This window comes from Pantherophis guttatus, chromosome 5, assembly GCF_059756535.1.
Source record: "Pantherophis guttatus breed Tessera chromosome 5, ASM5975653v1, whole genome shotgun sequence".
NCBI lineage: Eukaryota > Metazoa > Chordata > Lepidosauria > Squamata > Colubridae > Pantherophis > Pantherophis guttatus.
Window position 1 is genome coordinate 61,479,423 of NC_142067.1, and position 13,668 is coordinate 61,493,090.

The window sequence follows — 13,668 nt, forward strand, 5'->3', positions numbered from 1 at the left end:
CCATTTTTCCTCTCTTCTCTTGAGACAAATGTTGAGATAATCTTATCTATCCAATCATGACAGGAGCTACTGCAAAATTCTAGATGAAGATTTATTCATCTAAGCTCACATACAGATCTATCCTGATTGAAATTGCAGAGAACAACATAAACAAATACTTATCACTTTATAAACAAAAACTTTTGAAGTTGTAACCATGAAAGAGTTTAATAGTTTAACTGCTCAGTGTAGATATGCTGTTGAAATGGGAGCAAAAATTAGATAATTTTAATAAAACCCTTGTGGAAATTTGTCAGCATATCACTCCTTTCACTGCTGTTGAAACAGATTTTTTTTCTTTTAAATGTCATGGAAGTTGGGATAAATACTAAACATTTATAAACTGTTTATTTCTTTTAGATATGTCTGAATACATTTGGACCTTGTACATGCACAAATGACAGGTTGATGGGTTTAGAAGTTGGATTTTTTAAATTTTGATTCTAATTATTATAAACTATTATCGTAACAGTATATTTATTTGTAAAATATGAGGTCCCTTTATTATTGCAGTATTCTGCCAACTATTGCTGAATATACATAAGTACTTAATTTTCTGTTCTATAGCATATTGTGGCAAAAAAGGTGATATGAAACTAATTCTTTATAATTGCAGTATTTAATGTGCATTATTCCCAATTCTACAGAACTTGATAAACTAACTTTGCAGCAACTAGTGTTGGACGTTTTAATCTATCAAGAAAAGCAATTCTAGCAATTCTGATATGTTCCATGATTTTTAAATTTTTTATTTTTAAATATTGTTTTTATATATTTTATAACATTTTATTATACACCACCCAAAGTCCCTCTCTGAGGGAGATGGGTGATTCAAAAATGTGAAAAATAAATGAAATAAAAATTGCTTATTAATGATCTGGATGATGGGACATATTAGGATATCTGTCTACTACCAAGGAGGTCAGAATGAGATTGCAATCTAATCTTGATAGATTGGGAGAATGGGTTGGGAAGAACAAAACATTTTTTAATAGGAAGAAATATTAAATACTACATTTAGAGGAAAAAATGTAGGACATGCATAGAAGATGGATTCATAACTACATTTGGCAAGGACTTGGGTATGGTATTTGACAACAAGCTGACATGAAAAGTGTGGGACAGCTGCTAGAAGATGAGTGCAGTTCTGGGCTGCATTAAAAGAAGTGCTGTGTCAAAGACATGTGAAGTTATTGTTTCTATCTGCTTGGTACTGGTGAGATCACTTCTGAAATACTGTTTACAATTCTGGTCATTCCAGTTCCAAAAGGATATTGATATGTTGGAGAGGGTAAGGCAGATAATATAGAGACTTGCAGACAGTTTCTACCTGCACAGCCAATACAGATGCAAATGCACATCTGGATATCTATAAGCATATACTAGGATCAGTGGTGGGTTGCCCCCAGTTTGCACTGGTTCCATAGAACCAATAATAAAAGCGGTGGGACGCTCCGCCCACCTACCCCAAAGTCATCAAAATGCTTCTGCGCTTGTGCGTGGCCCTGCTGCAAACCAGTAGTAAAGGTAAGTAGAACCCACCCGACTAGGATGGAGGATATATTTATATGCTAAGAAACAAATGAAATAGAGTTGAAAGAAGTGGACAGTTGGAGATGATTAAATTCATCAACAGTTAGTTACTACTATTTATTAGTTTCTGTTTCACTAAAAGAAAATTCTGTTTGATCTCTATGAAAATGATTGGGAGAGCTATACATAGCTCATAGGGGGCCTACTAGACTGGCTGAAAAGCTTTTTTGATATAGACACATATTCCTATATGTAACTTCCAACTCAAGATTTTTTTTCTGGCTGGTGGGAATAATTATAGAATTTTTACACATGTTGTGGGTGCCCTCACAGAAGTGTTCATGGAGTAAGGACAGGGTAGTCATCAAACCAGCTGCCATGATGGACATGGCCAATCCTAAAAAAAACCACTTATCAGTCATTTATTTTCTTCCCCACTCCTTCTGGCCTCCCATGATGCTTATTGTCCAGCTTTCTTTTGCTTTTTCCATGTAAAATGTGTACATTTTCAAACAAAGTGTGGTGTTCCTATAACTTTTATTGGCTAAGAATGTTTATGGGGGGCTGTTATTTAGAAGCAGTCCCATACCTAAATTATAATATTAATGGCCAGAACTTTGTTTTTCAACTTGCGAGATTCTTTTTTTATGATGAAAAGAGTAGAATGAAAAATAAAAATTAGGACAGGGATCCTAACAGATGCAAGTGAGCTATTGCTGGGCACACTGAGCTGATTTGTTTCAGCATGCCCTAGTTGAGATAAATATTAATAAAAAATGACAAACTTCAATCAATAGATAGGTAGGTAGGTAGATAGGTAGGTAGATAGGTAGATAGGTAGGTAGATATATTTAAATACATATGCTTATTTTGATATTGATATTATGGAATCTGAAGAATTTTGACAAGGTCTTGAGAAGAAGTAAGGTGTAACAGCAGCTCCTGCTTCCAAAGTAATACCTTGTAGAAGTATATCACAATTTGATAGTAGCACCCAACTGAGTTTTGCTTATCCCAAAAGATAAGGAGAATCTGATTGAGTTAGTACATGAATGGGGAGACTACAAGGAGATTACAAGACTGTAAGCTAAATTAGGAAGTTGAAAAAACATGACAGAAATGCCTTTCACATTGCTGCTAAGAAAACTACATAGATATGTCACCAGAATTTCAACTCAACTCAGGGACTTTGCTTTTGACTTATATGTCAACAAGCTAAAAAGATGGCTGTGGGTTCTTTCCATTTACCTAGAGTACACACACACATAAAGCTCACAAAGCTCACAATACTGACATGAGGTTGTAAGAGAATGGAATAGAGCTTTGGGACATCCAGACCCAGCATTTATTTTATTATGAATATACTGAGAACAGAAAACTCTTTAATTGGCAGAGAGGCACCACTATTGAACTAAACTGTGATCTTTATATTTTCAAGCCATGGAAATGGAGTGATGTGTTTGTTTTTTCATTCTGTATCTAAACAACATATTCCTTTCTAAAAAATAAGATTCAACACTCAATTTTTTCTCTCAACTCTCAATTGTTACACATGTCACTAGTAGGTACACTGTGAGCTTTCATATATTATTTTAATTAGGTACAAAACAACTCTCACAAATATAGGATTCTTATGAAGACAACGGTGCAGTGCTAAATCCTTAACAGTACATTTTAAAATAGGAAAATTTGGTATAGGATAATCTAATGATAATATTACTTCAAAGATTATGTAAAATGCAGCTAAGCAATGATAACTTGTACATTGTTTTGCAGCAGAGGTTAGCCAATACATACTGAGAAATTCTGATGATATGGACATCTTCCTGAAAGTACTTTTCCGATTTCATAAATTGGCAAAAAATCAACCCAATATAAAATTGGCCAATTTCAGATTGAATAAATCTAGACAATAAGGTCTCAGGTGGCACTTGGTTGATGGCTAATAGCCTGACTCACAAAAAAATTAGTATATGAATACCAGCCATTATAATATTCATTTTACTGGTTTGTAAATCATATCCCCCATTCAGCTCATATTATTTAATACATAATGTAGTTGCCCATTACTACAGTACTTAGTAGATTACTGAATGTATAGATCATGAAATAGATTACTAAATTAGGGCAATCTATCAAACTTTTCAAACCTGGCCCCTTCCAGATAGAATCTGGATGCTATCTGAGAATTTGGGGAGTTTTCATCGTAACAGAAATTAAAGAAAAAGTATCCTATTGTGTAAACTACTTGAATAAATTTCAGTAAAAGTTAATTTGCTTTTTGTCTGTTTTGTGGCAATTCATGAGACATCATAAAACCATTTCTGGAGGAAATATTTTCATAATGTGGTAATATGGATGGGACTTGAATTTTAAAGTTGAAGAAACCAAATCTAACTTATATAAGCATATTAATTTGTTCTAAAATTCTTATATACATCTAGTCAGAAAAATGAACACACAAGATATAATATTCCACATTCAACTTAAAAATACATTCTAAAATATTTAAAGGATCTCAAATTTTGAGGAAGTAGAAGATATCTATGAATGAGTATTCATTATTTTATTTAAACTGCTTTTCTAGCACCTATGATAATTTTATTAACAAAGCACCATAACTCTTATATGACTGGGGGAGGACTACAGTGCAGTGCAGATGTTTCTGATAATCTAAATGGGAGGGGAAAGAACATTAGGTTTGTAAATCATTTTTTCCCTTCTAATAAATGCTACTAACTGTTTCTAGTTCTTATTCTGGCCCTGAGATGAGAAACAGCTTAATGTAAGACAGACTTCTCCAACTTGGTATCTTTAAGATGTTTTGGGATTAAAATTCCCAGAATGATAAACCAGCAGTTGGCTAGAAATTATCAGAATTATAATCCCAAAGCATCTAGAAGGCATCAGATTAGAAAAAGCTAAAGTAGGAGATACGCAGTAATAGGAGACGCAGCCTACCAAGACAATGAATGTTATCCATCCTTCCTCAAATCTACTTTCAAATATTTTAACCTACCTCATCCACATGTTCCATGTTTCTGTTACAAGGTTTTCAGACCACTAAGCACATGAGGAAAAACAAAATGCAAAATTATTACTGTATATAGAAACTATTTTAAAAATTATATTTTTTAAATTTTTAATATTACAAATTCTTGCTCCTGCTTCTCAGAAATGGAAGTGAATGACTCCCATTTGAGGTTAATATATAAGTGGCAATATCTGCCATAAATATATTTGATCTCCTTATAAAATTATCTATTCTGGAGCTAACATTACACCTCATGGAAGAAAATATCCTAATTTAACTATGAATTGTGTAAAAAATATTTTATTTTGGTGGTCCTTTATCTTTAATAATCTACTTATTTTCTTCAATTTAGCAAACTGTACCTTTCCACCTATCCCAATCCCCAAAGATCTATTTTGATGATACTCATGTTTGTACTACAAAGTATAAACCTGATACATTTTAACTTCAGCTACTTTGCCGAAACTAGCACCCTGTGACTTTTAAAAAAAATTATGGATAAATTGCACATATTGTATAATAGCTTTTAGGGGCATGGAACAGTAAGTCTTATAAGTCCTCATTTAGCAATCACATTTGGAACCCACAACTAGGTCTTTAAAGCAAAATGGTTGCTAAGTGAAACTGCAACCATGCTTACCATCTTAATTCAGTTTTTCTTTGCTATTCAGACCTACAAGGTCCTAAGTGAGAGGACTGGTCACACAGTTACTTTTCATTACTGTTGTAACTGTGAACAGTTGTTAAACAAGAGAGTAGCTAAATAGGATTACCTGTCCAGCTTCCTGGACAAAATAAATTAGACCCAATAGATCTGAAAGTAACAATAACAGGGATACCTCACAACTGTATCAGGACCACTTTTGAAACCAGATAATGGATAAATAACTTGGCTGCCTGTATAAATTTTTATCTGACAGCTTTCTACTATATTAATCAAAGCATATGCAAGAAAACATAACTCAGTATACAAACCATTTGAATCAAAACAATTAGCTATTAATTAATTTGAACCCTTCTAAAGCTGCAACCATACAAATTAGTTTGTTTTTGTAACAAAATCTTCAGTCTAGCACAATTCACAAAATTTTATGATATGTTCATCTTTGCGGTTGTTTAGTTTGGGCTTAGTGTAGCAATACTCAGGTTTGATGGATACCATGACCCACTAAATGAGAAATGAATTTATGTGACTTCTCAATGAATAAAAGCAATGATTCAAAGACTATCATATCTAGGGTGTTAAGGATATTGTTGTTGTGTTACCAACCAGCAGAGTGTATGCACAAGGAAACGTTGCTGAGAGCAATGAATAAGAGTTATGCAAACTGGTTTATAAAAAGCTTACTTTATAGTAGAAAAACAGTCTCATAGTCTTTAAACAAATTCCAAGTCTTTGCCAGTTAAATCAGTCCAGTAGTTACAGATATCTTCTTACCAAACAAACATTAGTTGGTTAGAATAACAAACTCACTCTGGTTCACAAACCACAATGGTAGCAGATTCTATCAAACGATGATTAGCAGATAGCAACTCCTCACTATGGTAGCATATCATACTCTGGTAGCATATCATATCAGTTTCATCATCAAACTGAATACGTTACAATACCTTGCTTAAATACTCTCACAACCAGTGATTACCTAATTACAGCATGACTCAGCATTACAATGAATACCTTTAAAGTAACATAATACATTTACAGATTAAAGTTACAGTACACATATATTGCCTGCACAACTAGTTAGGCTCAAACGATATCCTAACATAGGGCACCATAAAAAAAGAAGAGAAAGACCCTCTTCTATGTTGCCCATAATGTCCCACACTTTGAGAAGCCCTGGCTTAGTATATTATGTAAACTGTTATAGCATTCATAATATAGTGTATGATTTATTGCACTATGCTGACAATGGTTTGGAGTCAGTGAAACAAATAAACAAACAAACAAATCCCTTTCTGACAAGAGTCTTTTTAATTGTGTAAATATCTAAAATTCCTGCAGAGAGTAGAATTAATCCAAACTGACAAAATTTCCTTTCCTCTTAATTACAGTTACACTCCAATTTATAGCAAATCAAACAATTATAACAAATCAATGCATTGGCCGATGATGGGAAGAGAGGCATAGAGGAACTGTGTTTGTATGCGACTCAGAGTTGCCTTTGGTGAGATGGGAAATAAAATTAAAATTCAGATTTTCTTCGAAATCAACTACTGTATTCATATAAAAATCCTAACAAAGCAATGTTGTAATGGAGCTGTCATCCTTCACATGTGCGGGATTATAATGCAATAATTTCCAACAATAATCATTGGGAATTATTGGAGTAATAATACAACATATCTGGAAGGTGTCAGTTACTAGAGGTCTGTAAAATTCCATTGGGAAAATTTTCCTTTAACTCCTTCCCCTATCTTATATATTTTGTATATTACCAAACTGTTGCCCCTTTCTAGTCATCCTTGAATCCTCTCTTCATTTTCTGTTTTCATTCCTAATTTTTCTTCTTTTAGATTTCTGTTTTAACCTTATTCCCTAAATATATATCACTTCAAAGGGCCTAGCCTCTCAATAATGTTACACTTTTCTTTGATTATACATCAAACCAGTGATTCAGTGTTATGGACTTCACTTCTACATCACCAAACCCCTTAACACATTGAAATATAATAGATCATGTTCATATTAGTGCCCTTATCTATGCTAGCCAGGGATTCTGTGTGTTCTCAATACTATCAGGACACTTGATTAAGAAAAGTTGGAATGCAAGATTTTTGAGTAAATCAGTAGACAGCATAATTTCTGATCAAGTCCATATGCATCAGCAACAGCTTCCAGAACCTCTAGCAAAATTAACAAATACAACTTTTATTGACTTTCACCAAGGGTTTGCATACATGTTGAGGACTGCACTCCAATAGTACAAGTTCCATCAAATAAATTTTAAGTTCATTTGAAAGGCTTAGCATTTCCTTCTGAACTTAAAATTCACAACTCCCTCCTCCCCCACAATGAAAAGGGATTAAATTCTTTCCCCAATCTGAGGAGCTTTGGCAGCTACAAAAAGAGCACTGGCAAAGCCATACTTTTTCTGTTTTAGCACATGCATTTGTTTCAATGGTTCTTATAATATGTTTTATTTCCTAAAACAGCATGCATGCATCATACATAAAACTTTATATATTAAAAAGTGAAACCAGAAAATTGCTTATAGATCAAGGTAAATTACCAGTAGCTTTAATAGACCACTTTACATCTATCAGTGAGTTATTCAGAAGTATAAAGCAATATCATTTATCTTTTGGAAACAGATGGAAGAGGCTGAAAGCAAAAATTTGGCCCTAAACCATCTTTGCTGCAAGGTGAAGACCTGATTTAAAGGGGGACAGTGACTTTTTAAAAAAAGTTCTTTACAACATTTACATTCATAAAACTTGGGGATGAATGACTTGAGAAACAAAATATTATAGTGGAAATCATAAGATGTAAGATGTTGAAGCATTAAAACCCCAATTCCATTAAGGATCTGATTCTTTTCCCTAATATCAAATTCTGTGATAAGGATATATACTTACTGACATGCTTCTTCAGAGGCCAGAGAGGAAATTTGGGATGTGGTACCGGTAGCTACAAAAATAGCACACATTAAAAATAGACTTGCTTAGCTAGCTGTTTCCAACTCTGGAGCACTCACGGTCTGATGGTAAAAAATCTGGTCATTAGGGAGTGAATGGCTTTGTCTATAAATGAAGAATATGCTAGAAGACTAAACCTTTGGTATCTTAAGGAGACACACTGCTTTTCCTGAAGGAGCAGCTGCTTTTGTTAACAATGCAATGGAAGGTTAAGCTATAAACAGGATTTTGAACAAGAACAACATGTTTCAGATCAAAGGCACATACCCCAAACATATACCTTTTTGTTACCAAAAAGTGTTGAGGGGGGGAAATCTGCAAATTGCTGACTCTGGGGATTTTCCATTTCAATAAGACTATTCCAAAACAATAGCTTTGAGAACTAGGTAGTAATCAGCACTATCTAAGAGGAATTGAAACAGGTCCGTCTCCTCCACCCCCTCCAATAGTTGCTTCGTGCCAAGTATATTATGATTAACAATTATCCTCTCCAAACTCCTGACAGTTTATGATATAGTTCACTTGGTTTACAAAAGTCCACCAAGATTGCTAAAACAGTTTGAGAAAAGAGGTCATATTACATATCTACATACAATGTATTTGGTAGAGAACATCTCTGTAAGTATTTTAATAATTTTCTTCTTTCAGTTTCTACTTTGTGAGATGGACTAGGTTGAAAAAGACTAATTGATTCAAGGTTCACTAATGAACTGGGTGGAGATCTAATTTTGTTCTTCATGTTACCATGCCATAGTAGTGTCTAACCATGCTAACCGTAGAAAATTGGTGTGCACATTTGCTAAGAAATAAGGGCATTTGAAACATTCTTTTTAGTGTTTTAGCTAGATTAATTGTCATTGAACAACATGCAGCAGATGATTACTTTTTTAAAAAATGACCTAGCGATTCTTCTTGAAAGAAGGAAACTGACAGTGATCTACCTTTTAAGGTAAATCTCTGAGCATTCCAAAATCAACATGATTGGTTTTTTCTTCAAAAACCAAGGCAAAATGATGTATAGGTAGTCCTCAACTTACAACCATTCATTCAGTGACCATTCAAAGTTACAACAGAACTGAAAAAAACTGACATGACTGTTTTTCACACTTATGACCATTGCAGCATCCCCATGGCCATGTGATCAAAATTCAGGTGCTTGGCAATATTTCTGATGGTTGCAGTGTCACGGAGTTATGTGATCACTTTTTGCAACCTGACAAGCAAGGTCAATGGGGAATCCAGCTTCGTTAACAACCGTGTTACCAACTTAAGGACTGTAGTGATTCACTTAACAGCTGTAGCAAGAAAGGTTGTAAAATGGGGCAAAATTCTCTTAACAACTGTCTTGCTTAGCAATAGAAATTTTGGGCTCAATTGTAGCCATAAGTCAAGGACTACCTATACCATTTTGTATCGCTATGTTCCAAATTTCTTAGATTATATACCCATTCACCAAAAAATAGGCACACCTCGAGGGACCAAATGAGCATTTTATTACCTTCTTCTGAGAGAGCTGCAAAACATGAGCTTTATAGAATACCTTGATACAACCAATACAAACTTTGGCAATTTTTTGTGAATATTGTAATATATAACTCTGATTTGAAATATTTCTAACTAGGGGTGAAATGCTCCCGGTTTGGACCGGATCGCCTGATCCGGTAGCAATGGCGGTGGGTGGTTCGGAGAACCGGTAGCAAAAATCCCTGCCCCCCCCATGCCCAAGCATTTTTCTACAAATGCTTTTAAAAGTAAAAAAAAAAGCCTCTGATGATCATGCTGCTCAGCTGGGATTGTCAGAGCCTTTTAAAAGCATTTTTTACAACCTCTTTGGCTGAAGAGGTTGTAGAAAAAATGCTTTTAAAAGTTAAAAAAAAAGTTGGCCACGCCCACCCAATCACATTACCCCCCACTAAACCATGCCCATAGAACCCGTAGTAACAAATTTTACATTTCACCACTGTTTCTAACTCTTATCCATAGTATTATAAAACTTCTGATTGGTGAAAAAAAATATACAAAATTTTGGTTATACAGATTTTGGAGATAAGACAATGTTGATTTCAGAGTGTTAATGAGTTCCTACAGAAACTATGTAAGTTATTGGTGGATGGGTATAAAGCCTGAGATTTATGTAACAAAAAGTCACCAAATTTGCCTGATTTCTGAATTAAAACAAAATTTTGATATTTATTGATTTATTAAAAATGGAAGGAAGATTCAACAACAAGGTACAAGAAGGCAACATTGCTAAGTTATGCAACTAGCCATTTGAGAGAAAATGCTAGAAATATTAGTAGAATGCTAGAATTGTTTTCCTCTTCAGCATTTATTGTGAATTATGTTGTACTCTTATTATGTGACAGGAAGATACACCAAATAGAACCCATATTACTTGAACTGCTTTCATTCCAAGCTAAAGCAATTGCATGAAACATCTTGTTAATTGGGCTAAATGGCACATGCACACAGTACTGAGAGTCCTTCACCACTATATCTCTACTCCAAAGCTGATATTAAATTAAATAGTTCTATGAATAATCTTAAAATAGCTTCCCTTTCCCTATATCATACAAGAACATTATTCTACATAAAATAGCTTTTTGCTGGCTGAGGAAATGGCCATAATATCACAAAGTAATAATTATGAAAAATGTCAAAGCAATATCAAACTCTTTGACAAAAATAGTATTTTCAAGAGCTTAGGAGCTAGAACTTTGGACCTTTTGTCTTTTAATAAACATATTACATATGTTCATACCAACTTTCAAAATAGTTGCAAAAAGAGCTTTAGCTGACAGGTAAGCCACCTCTGTGTTACTTCTTAAATAATGGTGAATTGCCTGAAATGGGAATATCTGCTTCCTAAAATTTAGAAACAACAAAATTTCTAGCACAATAATTAAAATCCTGGAAACTCAGTTCACATTTAATTTTTAGCAAATCAACTGAAGTTATAAAGTTAGCTAGAAAATCACTTCCCCAAGCATGTGATAAGGAAAAAAATAGTGGAAAATGAATGGTTCACATATCATAATAAACCATAGTTTCTTTAATCAAAGTAAATTAAAGGAGCCACAACTAGCTAGATTCACACAATTCACTTAGCATTAAGTAAGGTTTTCAATGGATTTAGACAAGATGGTAAACCAAGAAAGAAACCAAGATATGGCTTAACATAGCATGTGAATGCAGATGATAAATATAAATGAAGAACATTTATTTTGGGTGTAGAAGAGGGAGTAGCACCTTTCTTCCAAAGTGAACATCACAGCCTTGATACATACTTGTGAGGGGAATCTGAGAAAATCTCATGTGAAAGCTGTACACTATTCAAGTAATTAAGGAATCATTGTATTTACTATTGAATAACTATGTGGTAATTATTTCTACAAAGTGTAGATATTTGTTCTTTTGAAAAATATTCTGATATGTAATTCCAAGCTAACAATCAAGGCAAATAGACCACACAAACTGACTATTTTGTAATATCTTGATTTTGTAATTCAGTGTATTTTTTTCAAGGAGGATTGAAGCAAAAGTGTCCATTAAATTTCAGATTATCCTTACAACATCCTTCTGTATAACTTTCCACAGGACATAAATGCAGAACGTTGATCTCTATTTACTTATCTATTGTACCTGATTACATTTATTTCAGTATGTCTCTCTCCCAATAGCTGATTCAGGATCTGAATTTTACCATTTCAAATTAAGGATATCCACCAGGTGAGATACTGAGAAGTTTTTAACAGTCCTGCGAGAGAGAAGAAAAAAATGTTACCATAAAGTATGGCCTCTCTGTGTTCCCTGCTCCCCATCTGCCCCCTTCCCCAGTTTCTCTCTCCGTTTCTTATTCCTAACAATCTCAGGCTTCTTCAAGGCAGGTTAGCAGCTAGATTAGAGAATCGGAGGGGAGGGGAAGTTGTTAAAAATTAACGTGTACTTTTGGGGGGCCGCATTAGGCTAACCTGGCTCTTGGCCTTCTATCAGAATTTATCCAAGCGTCTCCTTGCTCCGAGCCCATAAAGTGACGGGGGAGGAGATTCTTCCCCCTTTCGCTGCCTTCACAGACTTGCAGGGTAGCCTGATCACGTGCTTGAGTTCTGTTTGTCTGGCCTTGAAGACTCTCGTCTACGCGTGGAGCCGAAGCTCGTTTTCCTATTTACATTCTGCCTGCCCTGGGCCTAAGCGGGAGGCCAAGCCGAGCTCACTTGCTTCTGTAGCATTTGCTTGTAGCTCCCCACCGGCTCCCTCCCCCAGTCCTCGCCGCCTTTCGAGCCGTGGGAAGAAGGAGCGAGTGAAGAAGATAAAAGGGAGCTGCGTGCGGAACAAATGTGCTCGAGGGTGGCTTTCGGTGACGGAGCAGAACCTTGTAAATGAGAGATTTCCGTTCACAAGACTCTGCTTGCACGGTTCCTGTCCTGCCCTTGAACTGCCAAGCGAAAGCTTTGCGTCCTAACAAGAATGTAAATCAAATCGAGCCTGCCTGCCTGGCTCCGGGAACAACGCTTGGCTCGGTTGCTAAGTGCTGAGAAGTGGAAGGTTTCTGCTCACAGCCACAGCCAAGCCGGTGGTCTGTTTGCCAGGCACTGTTTAGTCGGCGCGCCTGCACAAATGCGCTCCCTGTTTACCAGGCAGAGCTGGCTGGAGGCTCTCGTTTTCACCAGAAGAAGTTGGGAGGCCTCCGCGAGATTGGCAGGGGTCCATGCTCAGCCACGATCTTTTAGATTAATCCATTGTTCCCTCAAATTGCGGACTGTTTGGAATTGCTTGCCATACATGTCAGCCAAAAAAGAACATAAAAATTCAAAAACGGTCAGGATTCTGCTCACTAGTACAATGGAGAGAAGGAACAAAGTAGGGTGTGCTTTTAATATGTACCGTAGCTGCTGAGGGCTCTTAAGAATCAAGCCCTCTGACCCCAAAGTGTTGCTGGATAGTTCCAGCCAAGTTTGGACAGGTAGGTAGACTTGCGTAAAGGAAAAAAGCAACAATTGAAAAACACTTTTCTTTAAAAGACTGGATGGTTGTTTTATTTAAGAGCTCACCCCACCTTCATTTGTTCTGTCCTTTTATGACCTCCGGTCAATCAGGTTTGCAGGACTATAACAGTAAAACCTGAAAACCTTCTTAAACTGATACAAGGCTGTGGCATGGAGGAGGGGAAGCCATGAGCTAAGCTTTATCACACTATTTCCAGCTCTCAGAAGGAGAAGAAAAACATCTGTTTAGCTCACACACACCAGATCTCAGCCCTGATATTGAAAACACGTGCTGGCATTTTTCAGTACTGCCTCAAAGGGATCTTGATTCTACGAACCATCCCCCCTATTTTATTAAATTAATTGGTTAAAAAAGGACATTTATTTGGTGGTACCCATTTCTGTACAGTCCAATAAAACTAAAATACTGTGACAGAT

General features: G+C 35.5%; 2 long non-coding RNA genes across 2 annotated transcripts in view; one reads left to right on the plus strand and one right to left on the minus strand.

The window, feature by feature from the left end:
* LOC148113409 (uncharacterized) overlaps positions 1-13,668 on the plus strand; it is a 68,939-nt gene that overhangs the window by 40,769 nt on the left and 14,502 nt on the right. The gene's annotated exons all lie outside the window — the stretch shown is intronic.
* LOC132712471 (uncharacterized) lies at positions 5,936-13,200 on the minus strand. The gene is made up of 2 exons (XR_009623120.2): positions 12,217-13,200; positions 5,936-12,002 (listed from the first exon to the last, which is right to left on the minus strand). It is a non-coding gene; the product is annotated as an uncharacterized LOC132712471 (long non-coding RNA).